We start from the raw sequence: 8,156 nt of genomic DNA on the forward strand, positions 1-8,156 counted from the left end.
GACTTACTGATTGCAGATAGTACTAAAGATACTAAAGTGGATCAACCTGTCAACTATTCACACTTGCTGAGATTGTTTGAAGGAACCAAAGCTGACCTCCAACACTAAACCTGACACAACTGCTTGTCTTGAGGCTTGGTATCCATGGGATCGGATTCTTCAAACAAGTTTGGAAGGTAAAACCTTGTGTAGATTTATCACATTTTCTCTCTCTATTTCGACCCTAGATTTATAGGTAGAGATATTTATTTTCAAAAAAAAAAAGAAAAAAAAAGAAGAAAAAATATATAAAAAAAAATATATATAATAGGTGTTAGTTAGGTGGAATCCGAACAAGACTTGGTGGCTACAACCATTAAGGCTTGCTTCATAAGGATTCCAACAAAAAAAATTCGAACGGGACTTGGTGGCGGCAATCATCAAGGTTCGATTCACATGAATTCTTGGTTATAGGTCAAAAAGAAGTGAACAGGACTTGGTGGCAACCACCACTAAGGCTTGATTCATGGAAGCCTGTCCAATCTTGGTCAATGATCCTGCAATGGAAGCATACTTTGACTAAAGAGAGCAATTAGTAGAGAGAAAAGATAGGAACTAACTTTTACCTGCAGATCCAGATACTTGTTTGAAAATCCTTGCATCATGTGATTGATACTCTTAAGGTAAAGTCTGCACTTTTATTTATGTTAAGAAATGAGGTTGGAAGAGGGGAATGTCAGACAGAATTTGCTAAGTTGTTGGCTAGGTGAATTTGGTTGCTAAGCTAGGATATGGTATAATGTGCTTTTGTGATTAGAACTTCTTAGATGTGGATTGCAATATTGCAGAGGTGATGATTCTAAGTTTTAAATCATGTGAGTCCGGAGTCCCTGCTGTTTTCAAACCTCTTACAGAGAGACTGTCCGCCTGTTTTGCTTGAGGACAAGCAAAAGGGTAAGTCTTGGGGAGTTGATATACCATGGATTTTACCCATTATTGGTCATGGTATATAGGTGTTTTCATAACTAATTACTATTATATAGATTCTATCTAGAGTATTTACAGGTTCAGGTACGTTCTGGAGAAATATGGTGATTTTAGAGCCTTTTGAGGTGCAGAACTGCACAGACGCGTCAGATATTTAGCTATGGATGGAGACCTTCCCACTGTTAGATTGAGCCATATTTTGCCACAAGATATAGATTTGAGTTAGCTTTCCAATTCCGTTGGTTTTAGGTCAATCAGCATCCTGTAGCAGAAGTTATGCCCGTTTTACTGAAGAGTGGTCAGTCTGCCTCGCGAGAGGAAGCTGGCGAGGAGATGAAGGACTGTCATTCGACGTTACAGCATTGGTGTCGGTCGACAGTGATGCCAGAATAGGGGCTGAGCATATTTTATGACCGCTGAAGCGCAGAAGCAATCCCAAATTAACAGAGTACCCTTGGACGACCAGAAATCCTATTTATGTTATTTATAAGCCATTGTTGACGGCTACACGCTCTTTAAGCTTTCTTTAATTCTAGATCTAAGTGAGGAGAGAAGGGAGGAACTCCATCAGAGTCCTCTTGGAGCTCCATTTGTTTTGGTTTTATATTGTTTAAGATGATCCAATAGATTAATCGATCGATATTGTGAAAGGTGTATCGATCGATATTCCTATAGAATAATCGATCGACACTTTCTTGTGATCAATAAACGAGAGTTGAGATCCAAGATCTGGATACTAGACTATCTATACATCGGAAGTTATTAGATTTGTACTCCCAGTTGAGTTCTATAATATCTTGCAAGCAACAATTAGCCTCTATATCATTATAATCCTGATTACCTGAATAGAAACCCTAGATCTAGCAACCATTCTTCCATCAAACAACTTTCTGCCAAGCTGAACAATTGTCTTGTTCAACTTTTTTACTGCTTTATTTACTTCTTTGTTATATTTATTTACTGCTTTATAAACTATTAGCCTAGCTTAATCATATAACTCTTAGATCTAATTGGTTCCTTAGCTCCCTGTGAATTCGATCTCTAAGTACTACAACTCGACATCTTATTTGAGAGAATATAAATCACTCCTTAGGGTAATTTGAGTGATATCATTGATCAAGAACATGTTGCCTCCTGACCATTTTTTTTTTCATCGCAGCTTACTTGGGACACACCATCCTCTCTCCCTTCAAAAGTATTTGACCAAAAATTATGTTCTTCAATAGTGAATGAGCTTTCAAAGTTGAGCTTGAATGCAACTGCTTTCTGATCCAGAATGTTGTTACTTCTTCCAAACTTCCTCCAGATTCAAGAACAACTTATTGCAGGCCCTTGACAAGTCTGAAAATCTTTGCTAAACTGATCTGAAGGCATACCATAAGTTTGATTAGTAATTCACAAGTTAAAGTAAAAAAATACTATCACCTTGATCAACCATGGAAAGCACCAATATAGAAGCTGTTGATGACTCTTCAAGCAATCCCCTTGTTTCTTTGATCAGGAATTTGTCCACACATAATTTGTGTTTCTCCTTCAAGTTCAGCCGCAAATGTTGGTAAAGAAGACTCTTGTGGTGGGTATGGCGGTTCAGGCTCCATGAAATCTTTAGGGAAGTCTTTTAGTAGATATTTGTATTCTCTGAGTTGCTTTAGCTCCTCCCAAGTGACGATTGGATCTTCATCATACCAACGTGCTTCCTCTTCTTCTCTCCACCATATTCTAGCCTCACCTCGTAGTTGACTAACAGCAAATGATAGCTTTCCCCATGATGGCAGTTGATTCTGCCAAATACAGTTATATGTGTTTACAACCAATGAAATGTACGTATTCTTTTTGACCATGTCCTCCAAAACAATCCTCATGTATGATCATGGAGAAAAGTGAGGTATCAACCAAGATCCTAAGGTTTTGTTGTTTTTCTTCTTCTCTCCCAAAGATCTTTGAATTCACTTTGGCTTTCAAAGACAAAAACGTGTGTTGATGGATGTGCTGGTGAAACTAGTTTAAGATCTCCAACACAAACTTTCAAGAGGATCTTATACCACTTGATACGGCTCTGGATAGGCTCTTTTGTCCCTGGAACACTTGAAGGAGTGTGTGTGAAAAGATCAAGAGATTGTAGATCTCTTGGATGGCATATGGGCTCCGCCTTCGAGTTGATTGCTCAGAGGTTGTTTATGCTACTCTTCATACACAGGGGCATCCTGCTTGATTTTTAGGATGGATCTCATAAACTTTAACTCTTCCTTAGTGTTATATAGAACACGTTCACCACTTGTGAACAAAGGAGACAGTGTCGTCTCAAGATTGGTTTGCACCAAAAAGAAAGTATATTGATAAAAGTGTAGTTGAAGATACATGGATGTGCTGCTGATGCTTATAATTTCTAGGCTAAGAGCACTAATCCTAAACCAAAGTGGTTTACAGAAAACCTATTCCTTATCATATTCTAATTGTTTTAAGATAGCCAAACTAACTCCTAATGGGTTTAGAAAGCCCAAATCCTAATCCCAATGGGTTTACATAAATAATAAAACCAAATACACTTAAAATAGACCATAATGGTTGTGGATAGGCCAATCATAAACCAAGCTGGCTTGTCCTTCCACTTTTTGGACCATTAAATGTTTTTTTCAACCAACTCTTTGTTGGGCTCGTTCCACTTTAAATCTGGTCCGACCAAGTTGTTCCTCAAGCCACTTTGGTTTATGAAAATTCTCTTGTTGCTTCATTTCCAGGTCTGGATCTTCATCTTCCATTTCCAAACCATTTCTCCAATATTTCGGCTAGACCAGTATATTTCTCGATTATGTATGCTTAACCACTCATTTTATGTTCATCCAGGTTTGTCAAGCCCATTTCCTGATCAAAGAGGTTTCTCAATGGTCATCCATGCTTGTCCAAAGTCAGTCCATGCTTGATTAAGACCGCATCAAGGCCCATAGCCTTTTCTCGGTCTAATACCCCATGGATCATGCCAATAAGCTCTCCAATAAGCCCATTAGATTTTTTTCATGATCGATTGCCTAGCTCCTTACTGCACTGACTTCATGTCCTTGAGTACGAAGCTGATCAGGATCACATCATCAATTTTGTAAAGATATGCAATAATCCATCAAACTACTGCTCTTTATTCACCAGAATCTATTGGAGTTGTTGAACGAAAAAATCAACTCTAAAAGAGATAATGAATGAAATGTTCCAGAAATCTGGATTGCCCTAGAGCCATGATGAACCCGTTCGTGTTTTGGTTTTCTCGGCGGTAAGTTTAGGTTTTTGATGTAGCCTTTGGTTCTCTGTTGATCCTTTGTTTTGTATGGGGTTTTAGTATTAGTTTGGATATGTTTTCTGGTTTGCAGTGCAATTTTTAGCTGGTTAAGATTTGGGGTGTTCATGTTTCTTAAGATTTGGCCAGGCGCTCTGACAAGGAGACTATAACGTTCTACCCCGTCCACAGCTAATGGACCACCCACGTCCGTTCTCTCGGCCCGTGGCACCATCCCATCTGACGGACGGTGCGTTAATTTTTTCGAAAGCTCAAAATCATTGTTTACTAACCCTGCAATCAACACATGACCTTTCCCCGTGCTTTGGCCTCACTTGCACGGTATCACGAATCACTTTCCGATAGATCACTCATCTGTCCACTACTCCAGTCCAAGCATGCTTAACTCTGGAGTTCTAAATGGATGATTGACCGAAAAGATAAGTCAGATTTTGGTGATTTTTGGAATTCTTGTAGACCTTTGCTCTAAGTCTCTCTGGAATGAATGCTTTTTTTTGTTGTGCTATTATAGATATTCTTTTGATGCTCTTGAAAATCCAATGAATGACTTTTGTTTCGACATGGTTGGACTGGACTGATGTAATTACCAGCTCTTTTTGGTGTGAACTTTGAGGGTCTTCCACTTTTATGTATCGGTTCTTTGGATATAAGTTTTTCTCAAGTCTTCTGCCATGTTCTTTGAAGTTTTTTCGACGTATCTTTATTCGTTGGTTTGGAGATCATGGTGTTTTTCTTTTTGGTTTGCAATCGTCAAGACTTTTTCCATGGTTACATTTAGGCCTTGAGCACCTCTGTAACACCCCCGAACCGTCCTAGGCATAGGTCGACCCACCGGCCAACAATCAAACAAGAACATGACCGACAGACGACCCACACTAAGGGTTGGAGATGAAAAGCTAACCGGCCAGCCAACAATCAAACAAGAACATGACTGACCGTCCAACCCAACACCATGGTCCGGAAGCGCTATAAGACGGGCTAGGGACAATCTGGTCAGAGTCACAAAATTTACTCCACAACCTAGACCATTTCGTCCACTAACACGTCATGCTAACTCAAGGCTTAAGGCTTTGCAATCTACAGCCAAAGTTACCAGTTCCGTTAGATCGAGGCCTAAGGCTTTTCAACCCGTACAAAGACCTAACGTTGTGTTGGTTCGGACTAAACCAATATCATATTGGACCCGTTAATTTTTAAATTCAATTATATGTCTTTTAAGAACATTTAAATATTTTAGGGATCCCGAATCCAAATAAAACGCAACGGAAACATAAAATGTTTTAAGAATCAAACCGTAGCCAAATGCATTGCAAATCTACTCCGGTGGCCTATGCGTCCAATCCTCTACAACCTGGTCTCTTGCGAAAAGGACAACAAGAGTTGGGTGAGTAACGTAAGGTCACTCAGTGAGCTGGCTACCTCTACCCAAAACCTAGTAGCTAGCCCAGACAACCCAAAATAACAAACAATCTAGCCTAAGCGCAACAAAGCTTAAGGCTAATCCCCAAAACAACACCGACTAAGGTATGCTCATCCTTAATCTAATAATAATAACCTTGGCCACACAGCCAACTACTAAAACAGATCTCTAACAATTCTAACAATCATGACTCCATCAGAGATAACACCGTATCTGGGTGCTAATACTGACTCGAGGGTTCCATAACCGCCAACACAACACAATAAGACTAACTCGACACAATAAACTAAGACGACACAACACTCTAACTTGGGCCCTGGTGACTTCGTGTTCATCCTCTCTATCGGCAATATCCTATCTTCCTACTACAGAGGCCAAAAGAAAGAACTTTCAACCGACCGCTTCCCACAGTCCTTCGGGTCACCGCGCGACAGCCCACAGTCCTTCGGGTCACTGCCACATTACACCGTCGTGTAATACTCAGCCATAGGACATGACCCCGTTCGTATGAGTCTTCCCGATCCAGCGAATAAGGGGTTTCCTTGAACCCGCTGGGTACGAGGGCGAGGAAACACTAGTCCACCCCAAAATATGCCTAGCATGGGCGGCTTTCACACCTGCTGTCGGCATAACACACACTCGACACAATTATCCCTAGGAAAGACCTAAGGGACAAGACTCCTATCCAAAACTAAACAATACTTAGGAGTCTACGACAATATCCACCAATACTCATAGTCCAGCCTATATGGCATAGGACTCGTAGTATCAACATCACAACTAGGAGATCGGCCTATATGGCAAAAGATCCCTAGACAACAACATTACCAAAATCCCTGCACAAACAATAATCTCAACCAGCCGCAATCATCCTAACATCCCTAAGGCATGTCTAAATCATAACTAATCAACCAAATAATAAATAATCAAGACATGCATATCATCCTTAAGCCAATTCAACTAGGTCATAATTCATCATAATATATACCGATTCATGAATAACTATAATCGATCATCTTAGTCCTAGTCCGGTTATTAACTCAGTCTTAATTCCATTTCATCTCAGCTTATCCCATGCTAAACTGAGTCCGGTTTAATAAATAACCCTAAGGACTCTATCATGCAACAGTGTGAGCATTCTACTCTATAGGAATACTCGATCTTCCCTAAGTTCCAAGTGGAACTCAAACAAACCAACTCACAATGTTTTAGGCCGGTGAGCAGCTGGTTGATCGGAGAGTTCTTAGTGAAAACCCAACGTCAATGTCTTGATTGGACTGGACTGGACTGATCAGAAGTCGGACATAGCCTCCTCTAGCTTCTGGATAGTATTTCGGAACTTCCCGGCAGAATTTCGGTTCTCGAAAACTCTTTAAAACTCTCGTAACAGCTCGGAATCTCTTGCTTTCTTTTTCTACTCTTTCTCTCACGTTTTTATGTTGCTTTGGACAGGTCTGGATGTGGAGAAATGAAGTGGGGTCGTGGGGATTTATAGATATCTTCAGCGAGTAACATCGAGCCACACGAGCGCTCGTGTGTCAGCCCGCATGCTTCTGGTTACATGCGCGGTGACACATGGGCACACACATGTCGTGAGGCATGTCCCAGACACATTCAGGGAGACACACCCACGTCCACATGTCCCTCAGCATGCACAGCCTTCATGCGTTGCGACACATCGCCCTCTGCATGTCAATCTGCATGCGTAGTTTGCAGATACTGCGACACCTCGAGCTACGACTTGTCAAGCTGCATGTTCAGCACCCATGCACCTCTACACCTCATCCTTGCGTTTACAATCAGCTGCTTAGTTTCTAGATATCACGTCCTGGCCATATGCGTAGAGACACCTCGAGCTTCTTGGTCGGTTTACGCGATTTTTGATCCTTCCGGCATATTTTTGACCCGCAATCAATCCCGAATATTTTTTACGCCCCCGTTCCGATGAGCTAAATATTCTTAACAGACTCTAAAATATTTCTGACCTTGATGAAAAATATTTCCCGAATCTCCAGCTTCCTCGAAACATTTCATAATACCGAAATTATGGTTTTTTCCCAATTTCGGATTTTCCCGTCGTCCTTCGATCCCGTCGTGCTTACCTCCCGTCCTGCTTAAATCCTGTCCCGCTTCTGACTTATGATGTCTCTGAATTAATATTCCGCTGATGCGAAGTTTTTGCGGATTACTTCGTGGTTAAGAAACGCTGTGCTTCGGAAACGTCTTGCTTCTAAAACGTCGTGCTTCCAAAAATGTGATGCTTCCAAAACGTCCGTCTGATCAATCTAAGACATCTTCTAACTATGGTCGAGCAGCTTATTCGACTCATAGTTTACTCACGATCAATTCTTCGACCACCTCGTTCTTCAAAATTTTTCGATCGATCTTTACTGCCCGCGATTCGACCACCAAGTTGATGTTCGACCATTCTTCTCCTTTCTTCGAATCATGTCAAGTTTTATGTGATCAAAACTCAACATTCCT

Source organism: Brassica oleracea, chromosome C8 (assembly GCF_000695525.1).
Source record: "Brassica oleracea var. oleracea cultivar TO1000 chromosome C8, BOL, whole genome shotgun sequence".
Taxonomy (NCBI): domain Eukaryota; kingdom Viridiplantae; phylum Streptophyta; class Magnoliopsida; order Brassicales; family Brassicaceae; genus Brassica; species Brassica oleracea.